The sequence below is a fragment of the Armigeres subalbatus genome, chromosome 1 (genome assembly GCF_024139115.2).
Source record: "Armigeres subalbatus isolate Guangzhou_Male chromosome 1, GZ_Asu_2, whole genome shotgun sequence".
Classification (NCBI taxonomy): domain Eukaryota; kingdom Metazoa; phylum Arthropoda; class Insecta; order Diptera; family Culicidae; genus Armigeres; species Armigeres subalbatus.
The window spans coordinates 209,090,580-209,106,635 of record NC_085139.1 but is presented as its reverse complement, the minus strand read 5'-3'; the positions used below and the strand labels follow the sequence as shown (position 1 = coordinate 209,106,635).

Genomic DNA, 16,056 nt, shown 5'->3' with positions numbered 1-16,056 from the left:
GCAATGTTGTTTTAAAACAACAAACCGAAAATACGTTTAATGTTAATTATTTTAATGGTTGTTAACGTTAAAAATATGTTTGTCGATTTCTAAAAAAATGCCTTGCGCCTTTAAGGGATAAACGTTTGATTTTCATAAGGGCTTAGCGGAGTTTGGGGCAAGTGTGCCATAGGGGCAAGTGAGGCACCCGGCATTTATTCAATAAAATATGTATTAAACGACCCAGCCGGTACACAGCTAGATTCGATCGTATTACCAGACATAGTGTACGGAATTTTGTATAGAATTGTCAAATCTCCACTTTTTTATGATCAATTTTATAATGAGCATCAAAATTGCGTGCAATTTTATAATATTCCAGCCAATTCAAATTAGTTGTCAGATTACATACAAACAAAATATCGAGAAAGTGTATATTGCAGTGTGGAATTGAATGAAAGAGTATTTGTTTCTAGCGATGACCCAGTCAAAAAAATCTTTTTTTTCGGAGAAAAAGTTAATTTATGAAACTTGTTAATGTTGGGGCAAGTGTGCCACCACTAGTAGGGGCAAGAGTGCCACCTACTATGTTCGTTATTTTTCTCGAGAGTGAAGCTGTCAAAAACGTAAACCCAGTTGTTGTGTTCACAGTGAAGCAGGATGGTGCGTAAATACCAGCGAATTTCGTCCCGAAAAAGTTGGCCAGCGGCCAGAATGGAAGCGGCAGTGCGGTCCGTGACCGAAAAAGGTAGTTCGGTGAAACGAGCTGCTGAAGAACACAAATCTCCAAGGAAGACTCTTGCCAAGTACCTGAAGCTCAACGAGAACACTCCCGGCGCCAGCTTGGAGATGAGTTTGGGTTGATACGAGCATGTTTTCAACGCGCGGCAGAAGGAGGAATTGGTTAACCTCATTTTGGATCTTGAAAACGATGCTACGGAATTGGTCCTCGTGATGTGCGCAGCCTTGCGTTTGAGCTAGCGGAGCGCAGCAACATAAACCATCCGTTGAACCGAGACACCGAACCGGTTGAACACTGGCCGGTTGGGATTAGTTTTATGGTTTCCGAACCAGGCACCAGGAACTTTCTCTCAGGATTGCAGAACCCACGTCAGCTGCTCGCCTTCAAGGATTCAATCGAGTTGCTGATGAAAAAAATTCGGTCTTCTTAAGAGCCACAAAAGTTCCCTCCAAGCAGAATATTCAATTTTGGACGAAACATCAATTTGCACGGTAAGAATGAAAACACGGTTGATTATATAGAGAAATCAAATCAAGAAATCACGGGTTCTGGCGCTGCGAGAAAAAAAGAAAGTTGGCGGAATAACATCAGCGGAACACGGAATCATGGCAACGGCTTGCTTGACCATGTCAGCGAGCGGAATTTTCGTCCCACCGATGTTACCTTTGCAAGAGCTCGAATGATAGAAGGCTTGCAGAAGGGCGCCCCATCGGAAACATTGTTTCATTGCAACAAAAGTGGATGGATGACGGGTTTTGACTTCGACAAATATTTCGATCACTTCCTAAAACATACTCGACCAACTGAATCGAGCCCGATATTGTTGCTGCTTGATGGACAGCTCACATACCAAAAACATTGTGTTTTTGGAAAAGGTAAGTCGGAACCACGTGACTGTTATCAGCTTCCCGCCGCACTGTAGTCACCGGATGCAACCCGTTACACATAACCTTTATGGGGCCATTAAAGACACATCTCTCCAGGGCAATCGACGAATACCTTAAGGAAAATCCAGGCTAGGACGATGCCGTAAATGAGCTGAGTGAACTTTTTGGAAAGACTTACATTAAAACATGCAACGCAACAATCGCAATTAACGGATTTGCCAAGACGGGATTGGTTTCCCGGAACAGGCAAGTGTTCAGTGACGATCTTTTTGCACCTGCTGATGTTACCGACATCGACCTTTCATGCAGCAACCCGATTAACGTCAACGGCACATCAACTGGAGATGGCGTCGAAGCTTGCGGATCGCCTGACAAAGAAAACGACGAAAACCTGATGGAACTCAGCAGTTATGAACGTGTGGATTCGGTTGAAGATTCGGTTACAGAAAACTGTCCGACTGGAACCTCAAGTGCTTCATACGAAGGATTTGTTACAAAGTAGTCATGAAATGATTGTTTTGTTATCGTTGAAGTTTCTTTTGTTTTGTTTTGCTTTTTTGAATAATAAGACGAAATCAAGAAAACCATTAATTATATTTCAATCCCATGACACGCTATTCACTAAATAATGATTCTCCATTTGAAAGGTGGACAATTTTTCCATGCAGAAACCAGAACCGTAAACTTCCAGGGTTCACAGATTCAACCGCTGAACGTTGAAAAATGAAGGAAATTGTCAATCCTCCCCGCCATGTCACTCTTTTTGTATGAGAGCTTAAAAAACAGTGGTATTGACTATCACGTTTCCTCGCTCCTTATGCGTGACATGATTTATAGACGATCCCAAACGACCATTTTTTACGTTGATCAATATTTGAATGACACTTTTGTAATGTAACGAAAATAGTTGTATAAAAACACTTCAGAAAAAGGTTTTTTTGCATTTATTTTATAAGTGTAAATTGGTATTGAAACCATATCCAAGTTTTAACAAAGAGTTTTTCAAAAGTTGCTGAACAAAGTGCTTAAGGTGGCATACTAGCCCCAAAAGGTATAAAATTTGTAAAATTTGTAAAATTTGTAAAATTTGTAAAATTTGTAAAATTTGTAAAATTTGTAAAATTTGTAAAATTTGTAAAATTTGTAAAATTTGTAAAATTTGTAAAATTTGTAAAATTTGTAAAATTTGTAAAATTTGTAAAATTTGTAAAATTTGTAAAATTTGTAAAATTTGTAAAATTTGTAAAATTTGTAAAATTTGTAAAATTTGTAAAATTTGTAAAATTTGTAAAATTTGTAAAATTTGTAAAATTTGTAAAATTTGTAAAATTTGTAAAATTTGTAAAATTTGAAAAATTTGAAAAATTTGTAAAATTTGTAAAATTTGTAAAATTTGTAAAATTTGTAAAATTTGTAAAATTTGTAAAATTTGTAAAATTTGTAAAATTTGTAAAATTTGTAAAATTTGTAAAATTTGTAAAATTTGTAAAATTTGTAAAATTTGTAAAATTTGTAAAATTTGTAAAATTTGTAAAATTTGTGAAATTTGTAAAAATTGTAAAATTTGTAAATAAGTTCCTCCGGAAGTTCCTCCGGAAGTTCCTCCGGAAGTTCCTCCGGAAGTTCCTCCGGAAGTTCCTCCGGAAGTTCCTCCGGAAGTTCCTCCGGAAGTTCCTCCGGGAATTCCTCCGGAAGTTCCTCCGGGAATTCCTCCGGAAGTTCCTCCGAAAGTTCCTCCGGGAATTCCTCCGGAAGTTCCTCCGGGAATTCCTCCGGAAGTTCCTCCGAATTCCTCCGGAAGTTCCTCCGGAATTCCTCCGAAGTTCCTCCGAATTCCTCCGGAAGTTCCTCCGGAATTCCTCCGAAGTTCCTCCGGGAATTCCTCCGGAAGTTCCTCCGGAATTCCTCCGGAAGTTCCTCCCAATTCCTCCGGAAGTTCCTCCGGAAGTTCCTCCGGGAACTCCTCCGGAAGTTCCTCCGGGAATTCCTCCGGAAGTTCCTCCGAATTCCTCCGAAGTTCCTCCGGGAATTCCTCCGAAGTTCCTCCGGGAATTCCTCCGGAAGTTCCTCCGGGAATTCCTCCGGAAGTTCCTCCGGGAATTCCTCCGAAGTTCCTCCGGAATTCCTCCGGAAGTTCCTCCGAATTCCTCCGGAAGTTCCTCCGGGAATTCCTCCGAAGTTCCTCCGAATTCCTCCGGAAGTTCCTCCGAATTCCTCCGGAAGTTCCTCCGGGAATTCCTCCGGAAGTTCCTCCGAATTCCTCCGAAGTTCCTCCAATTCCTCCGAAGTTCCTCCGGGAATTCCTCCGGAAGTTCCTCCGAATTCCTCCGGAAGTTCCTCCGAATTCCTCCGGAAGTTCCTCCGAATTCCTCCGGAAGTTCCTCCGGGAATTCCTCCGGAAGTTCCTCCGGGAATTCCTCCGAAGTTCCTCCGGGAATTCCTCCGGAAGTTCCTCCGGGAATTCCTCCGAAGTTCCTCCGGGAATTCCTCCGGAAGTTCCTCCGAATTCCTCCGAAGTTCCTCCGAATTCCTCCGGAAGTTCCTCCGGGAATTCCTCCGAAGTTCCTCCGAATTCCTCCGGAAGTTCCTCCGGGAATTCCTCCGAAGTTCCTCCGAATTCCTCCGGAAGTTCCTCCGGGAATTCCTCCGGAAGTTCCTCCGAATTCCTCCGGAAGTTCCTCCGGGAATTCCTCCGAAGTTCCTCCGAATTCCTCCGGAAGTTCCTCCGGGAATTCCTCCGGAAGTTCCTCCAATTCCTCCGGAAGTTCCTCCGAATTCCTCCGAAGTTCCTCCAGAATTCCTCCGGAAGTTCCTCCGAATTCCTCCGGAAGTTCCTCCAGAATTCCTCCGAAGTTCCTCCGGGAATTCCTCCGAAGTTCCTCCGAATTCCTCCGGAAGTTCCTCCGAATTCCTCCGGAAGTTCCTCCGAATTCCTCCGAAGTTCCTCCGGAAGTTCCTCCGGAATTCCTCCGAAGTTCCTCCGAATTCCTCCGGAAGTTCCTCCGAATTCCTCCGAAGTTCCTCCGAATTCCTCCGGAAGTTCCTCCGGGAATTCCTCCGAAGTTCCTCCGGGAATTCCTCCGGAAGTTCCTCCGGGAATTCCTCCGAAGTTCCTCCGGGAATTCCTCCGAAGTTCCTCCGAATTCCTCCGAAGTTCCTCCGAATTCCTCCGGAAGTTCCTCCGAATTCCTCCGGAAGTTCCTCCGAATTCCTCCGGAAGTTCCTCCGGGAATTCCTCCGGAAGTTCCTCCGAATTCCTCCGAAGTTCCTCCGGGAATTCCTCCGGAAGTTCCTCCGGGAATTCCTCCGGAAGTTCCTCCGAATTCCTCCGGAAGTTCCTCCGGGAATTCCTCCGGAAGTTCCTCCGGGAATTCCTCCGGAAGTTCCTCCGAATTCCTCCGGAAGTTCCTCCGAATTCCTCCGGAAGTTCCTCCGGGAATTCCTCCGAAGTTCCTCCGAATTCCTCCGGAAGTTCCTCCGAATTCCTCCGGAAGTTCCTCCGGGAATTCCTCCGAAGTTCCTCCGGAATTCCTCCGAAGTTCCTCCGGGAATTCCTCCGGAAGTTCCTCCGAATTCCTCCGGAAGTTCCTCCGAATTCCTCCGGAAGTTCCTCCGGGAATTCCTCCGGAAGTTCCTCCGAAATTCCTCCGGAAGTTCCTCCGGGAATTCCTCCGGAAGTTCCTCCGGAATTCCTCCGAAGTTCCTCCGGGAATTCCTCCGGAAGTTCCTCCGGGAATTCCTCCGGAAGTTCCTCCGGGAATTCCTCCGGAAGTTCCTCCGAATTCCTCCGAAGTTCCTCCGAATTCCTCCGAAGTTCCTCCGGGAATTCCTCCGGAAGTTCCTCCGGGAATTCCTCCGGAAGTTCCTCCGAATTCCTCCGGAAGTTCCTCCGAATTCCTCCGGAAGTTCCTCCGAATTCCTCCGAAGTTCCTCCGAATTCCTCCGAAGTTCCTCCGGGAATTCCTCCGAAGTTCCTCCGAATTCCTCCGGAAGTTCCTCCGAATTCCTCCGGAAGTTCCTCCGGGAATTCCTCCGGAAGTTCCTCCGAATTCCTCCGGAAGTTCCTCCGAATTCCTCCGGAAGTTCCTCCGGAATTCCTCCGGAAGTTCCTCCGGAATTCCTCCGGAAGTTCCTCCGGGAATTCCTCCGAAGTTCCTCCGGAATTCCTCCGGAAGTTCCTCCGGGAATTCCTCCGGAAGTTCCTCCGAATTCCTCCGGAAGTTCCTCCGGGAATTCCTCCGGAAGTTCCTCCGGGAATTCCTCCGAAGTTCCTCCGAATTCCTCCGAAGTTCCTCCGGAATTCCTCCGAAGTTCCTCCGGGAATTCCTCCGGAAGTTCCTCCGGGAATTCCTCCGGAAGTTCCTCCAAATTCCTCCGGAAGTTCCTCCGGGAATTCCTCCGGAAGTTCCTCCGAATTCCTCCGAAGTTCCTCCGGGAATTCCTCCGGAAGTTCCTCCGAATTCCTCCGGAAGTTCCTCCGAATTCCTCCGGAAGTTCCTCCGGGAATTCCTCCGGAAGTTCCTCCAGAATTCCTCCGGAAGTTCCTCCGGGAATTCCTCCGGAAGTTCCTCCGGGAATTCCTCCGGAAGTTCCTCCGAATTCCTCCGGAAGTTCCTCCGGGAATTCCTCCGGAAGTTCCTCCGAATTCCTCCGGAAGTTCCTCCGGGAATTCCTCCGGAAGTTCCTCCGAATTCCTCCGGAAGTTCCTCCGGGAATTCCTCCGGAAGTTCCATCGGGAATTCCTCCGGAAATTCCTTCGGGAATTCCTCCGGAAGTTCCTCCTGAAGTTCCTCCGGAAGTTCCTCCAGGAATTCCTCCGGAAGTTCCTCCTGATGTTCCTCCGGGAATTCCTTCTAAAGTTCCTCGGGGAATTCTTCCGGAAATTCTTCCGGAAGTTCCTCCGGAAATTCCTCCGGAAGTTCCTCCGGAAATTGCTCCAGAAGTTCCTCCGAGAATTCCTCCTGAAGTTCCTCCGGAAGTTCCTCCGGAAGTTCCTCCGGGAATTCCTCCGGAAGTTCCTCCAGGAATTCCTCCGAAGTTCCTCCTGAATTCCTCCGAAGTTCCTCCGGGAATTCCTCCGGAAGTTCCTCCGGGAATTCCTCGGAAGTTCCTCCGGGAATTCCTCCGGAAGTTCCTCCGGGAATTCCTCTGGAAGTTCCTCCGAATTCCTCCGGAAGTTCCTCCGGGAATTCCTCCGAAGTTCCTCCGGGAATTCCTCCGGAAGTTCCTCCGGGAATTCCTCCGGAAGTTCCTCCGGAATTCCTCGGAAGTTCCTCCGGGAATTCCTCCGGAAGTTCCTCCGAATTCCTCCGGAAGTTCCTCCGGGAATTCCTCCGGAAGTTCCTCCGGAAGTTCCTCCGGGAATACAACAGGAAGTTCCTCCGTAAGTTCCTCCGGGAATTCCTCCGGAAGTTCCTCCGGAAACTCCGCCGGAATTTCCTCCGAAATTCCTCCGGAAGTTCCTCCGAAATTCCTCCGGAAGTTCCTCCGGAAATTCCTCCGGAAGTTCCTCCGGAAATTCCTCCGAAGTTCCTCCGGAAATTCCTCCGGAAGTTCCTCCGGAAATTCCTCCGAAGTTCCTCCGGAAATTCCTCCGAAGTTCCTCCGAAATTCCTCCGGAAGTTCCTCCGAAAATTCCTCCGGAAGTTCCTCCGGAAATTCTTCCGGGAGTTCCTCCGAAAATTCCTCCGGAAGTTCCTCCGGAACTTCCTCCGGAAGTTCCTCCGGAAATTCCTCCGGAAGTTCCTCCGGAAATTCCTCCGGAAGTTCCTCCGGAAATTCCTCCGGAAGTTCCTCCGAAAATTCCTCCGGAAGTTCCTCCGGAAATTCCTCCGGAAGTTCCTCCGGAAATTCCTCCGGAAGTTCCTCCGGAAATTCCTCCGGAAGTTCCTCCGGAAATTCCTCCGGAAGTTCCTCCGAGAATTCTTCCGGAAGTTCCTCCGGAAATTCCTCCGGAAGTTCCTCCGGAAATTCCTCCGGAAGTTCCTCCGGAAATTCCCCCGGAAGTTCCTCCGGAAATTCCTCCGGAAGTTCCTCCAGAAATTCCTCCGGAAGTTCCTCCGGAAATTCCTCCGGAAGTTCCTTCGGAAATTCCTCCGGAAGTTCCTCCGGAAATTCCTCCGGAAGTTCCTCCGGAAATTCCTCCGGAAGTTCCTTCGGAAATTCCTCCGGAAGTTCCTCCGGAAATTCCTCCGGAAGTTCCTCCGGAAATTCCTCCGGAAGTTCCTCCGGAAATTCCTCCGGAAGTTCCTCCGGAAATTCCTCCGGAAGTTCCTACGGAAATTCCTCCGGAAGTTCCTCCAGGAATTCCTCTGGAAGTTCTTCCGGGAATTCCTCCGGAAGTTCCTCCGGGATTTTCTTCAAATGTTCCTTAGAGAATTCCTCCGGAAGTTCTTTCAGGGATTCCCCCGGAAGTTCCTACAGGTCCTTTGGAAGTTTAAACAGGTATTCCTCCTGAAAATCTGGGAGTTCTTCCATGAATTTCTCTGCGAGTTCCTTCAGGATTTTGTTCGTTTTCGTTTGGAAATTCCTCCAAGAACTCTTACGGAAGTTTCTTCAGGATTTCTTACAGGATTTCTTCCAGTGATACTCTCAACAAAAAAATCATGACTTCCTCCGGAAGTGCCTTAATGAATGTTTCAGGTGGTCAGGAAATCCGCAAGAAGTCCTTAAACTTAATAAATAATTACTCATAGATTGTCTCCTGAAATTGTTTCTGGAGTACCTAAAAAAAACCTATGAAAAGAAGAAGAAAAGAAGAAAAAAAAATTTCTTCGTAAACTGTACAGAAATTATCACAGATACTCTTCAGATATTTCTTCTCAGGCATGGGAAAAATCAAATTTTCAAATAATCGAGGATGAGCAACACTCTCATGCGATCACAAATCCAAATTATCAATTGATAAAAACTCGCTAGCGAGTGAGAATCGTTCAACAATTGTATCTCGATTTAAGCACTTACCGTTATTTTTTGAACTTATTTCTCTACATAACAATAAAACACAATGCCAAGCATCAGAATGACCTTCATTGTTGACATTAAATTTGTATTGGAAAGGTTTAAATTTAATTGATAATTTTGTGTTTATTATCAATTGATTCCAAAATATGAAAAGTTATCGCCAAGGAAAACTCGCCTACTTTTCACACCTGAGATGTTATCAAATGATAACTCCAATCATTATCGTGTGAGAATGATTCAACACAACCCTGTTTCTTCTTATTTCCGAAATTCACATGGAACTCCATTAAACCCACCCTTCGACAATTATTCCGGGAAATTGTTCAGGAATTCTTGTAGAACTTCTTGTGGAAATTAATTGGGAAAACTAGATCTAGAAAATCTTACGCGCATTCTTCTAGGGATTCTTCCTGAAATCTGTTTCCTAACATTCATCCAGGGATTTTTCCGGAAAGTCGGTTACAAATGAATATATCTTAAAATTAATTCTCTGGAAATTTGTTAAGCAATTCTTACAAAAAATTTAACAAGAACTTTTCACAAATTCCTCCAAAAATTTGCTCTCTATCAACTTTTAATTTTGTTAGGTCTAGACTTTGAGGGAAACGGGAATAAATACTGCATAATTGTAAAGAAAATAATAATAACAATTATTGTCATATGTACTTGGCAGAAAATATGTCGACAGGAGCTAGATAAATCTAAACTTAACAGTAAAAATGCCATCGGCGTGGTGAAAGATATTCGACGGCGTAGTCAATTTTCATACGGCGGTACGCCGATAAATTTTTGACGGCGGCGGCGGCGGCGTGAGAAAATAGTCAGCGGCGGCTCACAGAACTATTCACATCTGAGTTTTCAGAACATTGTAAATTAATGTCCAAGACGGGTGGTTTAATACCCGCAACATGAGCAATTAACTTTGCATGAATAATTATTGTACAATTAGTTTTAATTAGGGGAAAACAGGAAATGCACTCAAGTAAAATTAGACGATTTTAGATTCTTTCATCTCGCCCGTTAAATTTTCACCATATTGGTGGAAACATCGAAAAAGCTTTTGATGAACCACATTGAACTGTTTGTTCCCTCCAACATGTGGTTAGTTATGTGAAAATATTTAATAAATAAATAGCAAAAAAATATCATTGCATCGGCCGGGAATCGAACCCGGGCCGCCCGCGTGGCAGGCGAGCATTCTACCACTGAACCACCGATGCTTCATACACATTGCTGTCCCATCGAACAATGCAATGGCTCACACAATAACCAGTTCAGCACAAACGACGCGACTAAGCAACGGCGATAGCTAAAAATAAATTCGCTTGCTCATCGCATGCGTCGTTATCAGGTCTGTGGACTCAGCCAACAGCACACATTGAAAGACTCGATGCGCAGCGTGCGAAGTGGAAGAAACGTTGGTCGGTTGGTTGGTTTGTAGGGGGATAATGGCTGAGAGAGGTGACTCGAACTGGTTTCGTGCTTGGTTGTCCGATGGCAACGCATAATAAACCGGTTTCATTTGTTTTAAGAAGGAGTGGTTTAAGATCGATGCGAGTGTGGTTAATAAGTGGATGGAGTTATTATACTCATACAAAATTTTATATATTAGTGAATGATTGCAATTATTGCTTAGGCGAAACTAGCGAATTAGCTGGGATTAATTTAGAAAAGTTGTATTGGTAGAAGCTAAATCATTAAAAAACTTGCTCGAGCTCTGCTGTATCTATAAGCTATAATTTGAAGCTGATGTTTAGATAAACTCATTGAATTAAAAAAAACATGTTTCTTCACCTTCTTATTTTGGTGAAATTCGTACCAAAGTTTTTCTTTCAGAAAGTGCCTCTCGCTCACGATTTCTATTCCAAACCATTACTATTGCACAAGTGTAAGCACTACGCATGTAAATTCTGAAAAAATATTAACCATAGGTTTAATTTAGTGCAGCGTTCTCTCGACAGTAAATGTGCCTCGAGCGGGAACACAATGTTTACTTCCGACTTCCGAGCAGCTCTGACTACGGTGGGCAGCATCAACCAGCATAGATTAGCAGACTAAGCACCTCACCCATTTTCATTCCAAATTGGTCACGGTTTTGCTTTTCATCAGAGAATAGTCTTGCCTACAAAATAAAAGATTAAATTTGTCAATTTTGATGCTACATACCAAATTTGTTTATCTGTGAAACCAATATGTGTAGGGGGTCATTTTTTTACCACAGCAAAAGACCCCGTGAAAGTTCATTTAGGTTTTTGGTAGCGAAATTCGGCCCGGCAGCCACGCAACAACGCAACGGTGCAACGATCCGCCCGACATCAGAGGCCGAGCGATGGTTGTGCGACGCACTGCGCTGCCAACCCGGAACAGAATGGAACGCACTTGGTCAATTCATAAGATTTATTGCACTCGAAATGAATGAAATGAAAAATAATTTATTGGTTTTTCGCAACATTGGCTGCCTGGCCCGTGTGGTGTGCGGTGGACTTTTTCTCCTTGTTGGTGGCCACCGGAAGTGCAAAACACGTGGCTTCGGGGGATTCACACATTTTGCCGAAAACTGCGCAGGCTAAGCATATGCGGTATTTCCAAAAATTTCGTTTCAGGTGGATCGAAACGAAATTCCGCGGAATTTCGCGGAATTTGAGCATGGCGAAATCTGATTTCTTGATTTCGTTTCGTTTCGTAAAATTGCAAAAATTTCACTACAAAAAGCTAGCTTCTAACGAAATGTAACGGAATTCCGCGGAATTTCGAAACAAATTCAAACTTGAGCCAGACTTTATATTATCAAAAATTTTGACTGCGCCGCTGAACAAAATCGTAATTTTGTTTGCAAAACTTTAGGTTATACAATTTTTTCTATTAACGCTTACTACATAACCACATTCTTAGTCGACAAATACGTATGTAGTTTTCTTCTATTAAACATCTTCAGTGTTTCCAAGATTCAAATTTAAATTTGGTGATATTTTTTTACGATTGTACGACAATTCCCCGAAAACCAATTCCCCGAATGCAATTTTCCCGAATGAAATTTCCCCGAATGTAACAATTCCCCGAATGCAATTTCCCCGAATGTAACAATTCCCCGAATGTAACATTTCCCCGAATGTAACAAATCCCCGAAAATAAAGCAGTTTTTGCAAACACATAATTGTCATCGACTATTGACGCCCGAACAGAGCATCGTTCAAAGATTTGTTCCAGAGTGTCTCTTTGGAGATGCCGAACATGACCAAATCTTTCGATAGTATTGTATGCCTTTGATCTTCCTTACTGTTAAATTATATATCTTATTGTTAAATTATAAAGATATTATAATAAAGTGTTTTCCTATTCATTTTTTTTAATAGTCGAACATAGGCTGAATTTATTTGGTGGAGAAGAATCGCGAACAGAAATTCCCTTTGAAAGCATCATGGAAAAATTTGTGAAATCAAACTCCTGTCCTATGTAAGGTCTATCTCTTCTTAAGAAGTTACTGTAATCGTGGATATGAATCCTTAAAAAAATAATGCGTATGCCCGGGATAAGGCAATGGTAAATGTGATCCCTTCTTTAAAAGTAGTACATCTATTCGGAATAACGCAATGGATTAATTTGATCTCTACTGTGCAGGTAGGTGTTTTTCCAGAATAATGAAGAAGTGAATGTTATTCCTTCTTTAAAAATCTGTGTCTACCTGGTATATGGAAACGGTAGATGTGATCAATTCATTAAAGTTAGGCGTTAGCTCGAAATAAGCCAAAGTAGAATGAAATTACCTTTTCAGAAGTAGGAATTTGCCTGCAATAAGGTTGTGATAAATGTAGTCTCTTCCTTTGAGTTTGGCTGGATTATGGCTGGATTATATCTATAATATATGAGATCGCGGCTAGCAATAAATATCAATTATATAAACCGAAAAAAAATGGCGTGTTCATTCAAAGAAGGTAATATCTCCTCCATTGTCCTTATACTGCGTAGACGCGATCATTTAAGGAAGGCATTATCTCATTCCTTTACTCCAGGCAAACGTGTACAATTGAAAAAGGGTCTATCTACCCTCTTTGTCTTATATCGGGCAAACGTGTTCATTTTAAGAAGGCATTATAACTCGTCTTCCCCTAATATCGGGCGAAGTGAATATAAAAAAAAACTTTATCCTTTCCTTCGACTTATACCGGAAGACTCATTAATTTTCTTCCTTTATCTCTACCCTTCTTCCTTATTTTTCCATTCTCCCTTCTTACATCTCACTTCGTATTTCGCTCTTTCTCGCTCCTCACATAACACTTCTTGCATCATATTTTTCACTTCTCACTTCTTACTCCATACTTTTCACTTCTTACTATGTATTTACTTACTGTACTTACTTCTCATTTCTTACTTTTCACTTTTCACTTCTCACTTCTCACTTCTCACTTCCCACTACTCACTACTCACTTCTCACTCCTCACTTCTCACTTCTCACTTCTCACTTCTCATATCTCACTTCTCACATCTCACTTTTCACTTCTCACTTCTCATTTATCACTTCTCATTTATCACTTCTCATTACTCACTTATCATAACGCTCTTCTCACTTCTCACGTCTCACTTTTCACTACTCATTACTCATTTCTCACTTCTTACTTCTCACTCGGCCTAATGACGGTTCGGCATAATTGTCTTCGGCACAATGTCCCAGCATCTTTTTTTTACAATTTTTAAGCGAGTTTTCCCGCGATCCTCACTTTTGCTGCAACTCAAAAGCCAATTATGTGACTTTATGTTAAATGACGCAGATTCCTCTTTCAGTTTTAGTTTTAACTGCACTGTGGAAACAATTCGGGGAAATGTTACATTCGGGGAAATGTTGCATTCGGGGAATTGTTACATTCGGGGAAATGTTACGTTAGGGGAATTGTTATTCGGGGAAATTTCATTCGGGAAAATTGCATTCGGGGAATTGGTTTTCGGGGAATTGTCGTACAATCTTTTTTTACTATTTGCACAATATGAATGCGGAATCGATCGTGGGACAGCAGCTAGCCCGGGAGAACGCGAAGTGAAAAAAATCTACTTCGCGTAGCAGAAATTTGTTTAACCACTGTGCAATCGATCGTGGTGATGTTGATCAAGTGATAAAACTAATGTCTGCATCGACGATTCTATCACAAACGCCCGAATGACACTCGCCCGAATTCCATTCGCCCGAATGACAAACGCCCGAATGACAAACGCCCGAATGTAACAGTCGCCCGAATTCCATTCGCCCGAAAAGACCAAACGCCCGAAAAGACCATTCGCCCGAATGGACCACTCGCCCGAATAGGTCATATATTTATGTATACCTCAAGATTCTATAACAACATGTTATTTTTCCTAATCATATTAAAGGAAAAAATATGCCAAACACCTGGAATATATGAGCGCTTTTCTACTTTTTCATTCTTTTCTGCTATTTTCATTCTATATGTCTTCTTAGCCTGCAGTGGTCATACGGTATCAGTGGTCCATTTCTTTCTTCTAGTTGGAACTGTTTTGGAACGCTATAAAACGGAGAACTTCCTCGTTTCAAAAGCGTTATTCTTCTTATTGTGCCACCCTAAAATTTTATTGGAAGTTCGAGGAATACCATTTAGGGTTTTTTCATAGACCGATCATAGTGAAGGGGAGAAAAGTGGGTCTCTAGTAGTCTTTTTGTGCGTTGATTTGCGAACATTCACATAAGTCCGCTACGTTAGGCATAAGTACGTTAGGCATAATGGACATTACATTACGTGTTTCTAGGGATAATGTACGTTAGGCATAATGGTCGTTTGGCACAATTCTGCCTTCTTTATGTCATGGGCTGTTCTTTGGGTCATTTATGTATAACGTTCATTATACCTAACGGGTACACCCCATTTGCATAATACATGCTTACTTAAAAAAATAAGGTTCTTTGGGCAAGATTTTCGAACCTCTTTCAATACCTTTGTTATATCTTAACATGAAAAAAGTGCAAAGGTAACAAACTTTGAATAGGCAAGTTAAAGTCTGTAATTCTTCCCGTATGCTGATTGTAATCCCAATCGCTGATGTTTTCTAAAATCAAAACTTTGGTTGAGGAGAAAGAAACATCCTTGAAACTTGAATTTGGGAAGACACGTTCCTCAGCATTAATCTTAGCCATCTTAACATCCAATAGTATATACTCTGGATCTAACGTATACTGATAAATTGCATTCCATCAATGACAAAAAATCTTTTCATCAAGTAATGTGAAGAGTTTGTTCGGGCATATTGTCTATTCGGGCGAATAATCCATTCGGGCGAATGGTCTTTTCGGGCGAATGGTCCATTCGGGCGAATGGTCTTTTCGGGCGTTTGGTCTTTTCGGGCGTTTGGTCTATTCGAGCGTTTGTCATTCGGGCGAATGTAATTCGGGCGAGTGTCATTCGGGCGTTTGTGATAGAACCGCATCGAAGAGCACAAAATTATTTAGTGCGGAATCGATAGTGTTGTGAAAGCTTATTAAACGAAGCACATTGATCTTGCGTTAGATTGATTTGAAGCGCAGTCTTCGTTTTCTTGTTTTCAAAATAACTTCGTTTGAAATAAATATTTAGTCGCTTACCAAGGAGCTTCACATGAATTATCTTCTCAACTAACCGACGATTCCTTTCCCATAGCACTCGCGAAGATGCAGAGCATTCCTCGGTCTCTTATAACAATGAGTGTTAAACTAATTTTCCGTTCCTAACCCTAAATTGACAGTAAGGAGCATCGTTAGGTGTTGGTCATGAATTGGAAACTCTGAAGCAAGTATACAATAAGAATAACTTTTTTAGTTGATAATTAATAAATTAATAATTAATCTTAATTCCCAAGAATATTATTTAATTGGCGAGCTGTGCATATTTGCTGTTTCTCGGCCAATCATGATTAGCAACTACAATCAAGCTAAGCTCTTCTTTGACTATTTGCACAAAATCTAAGGAACATTGCAGATTTGTGTGCATTTCTAGATCTTCGCATGGATTTTGCAAAAAAAAAATCCAGAACGGGTTGAAAGATCATTAAAATTACTGTCATACTGACCATAACAGCTGTTCTCATATGCCAAGGACACACAGACAATAGCTCAATTCATCGAGCTGATTGTATATAAGACTATAGGTCTGGTGAATTTCAATCTGGAATACATATCTTTGGACGAATAAGAAGTTTTGGCTGTTATGCCCTTTTCAAATGTTGATCTAGTAGTACCAGTTCTCAATCTGCGTATACGTCTGTCAGATGTGGATACATAATTGAGTATCCCACTAAATAAAAAAAATAAACCTAAGCATTCATTTTCTAATTTTGACTTGGCTCAACACTTTAAAACCACGTTGACAAGACAATATGTAGTATGCTTCATAGAGATGGGCAAAACGAATCACTTTGTTGAGCGGATCAGATCTGGATCATTCAGTCTAAAGATCCGGATCTTACATACGGATCGGATCTTTGAATCAAAACTGCGTCAGCAGAAGC

The 16,056-nt window shown here is 42.7% G+C and overlaps 1 non-coding gene and 1 pseudogene across 1 annotated transcript; one reads left to right on the top strand and one right to left on the bottom strand.

The window, feature by feature from the left end:
- Positions 1-693: 693 nt before the first annotated feature.
- Positions 694-16,056, top strand: part of LOC134206953 (serine protease 1-like) — a 77,921-nt pseudogene continuing 62,558 nt past the window's right edge.
- Trnag-gcc (transfer RNA glycine (anticodon GCC)) lies at positions 9,721-9,791 on the bottom strand. The gene has a single exon. It is a non-coding gene; the product is annotated as a tRNA-Gly (tRNA).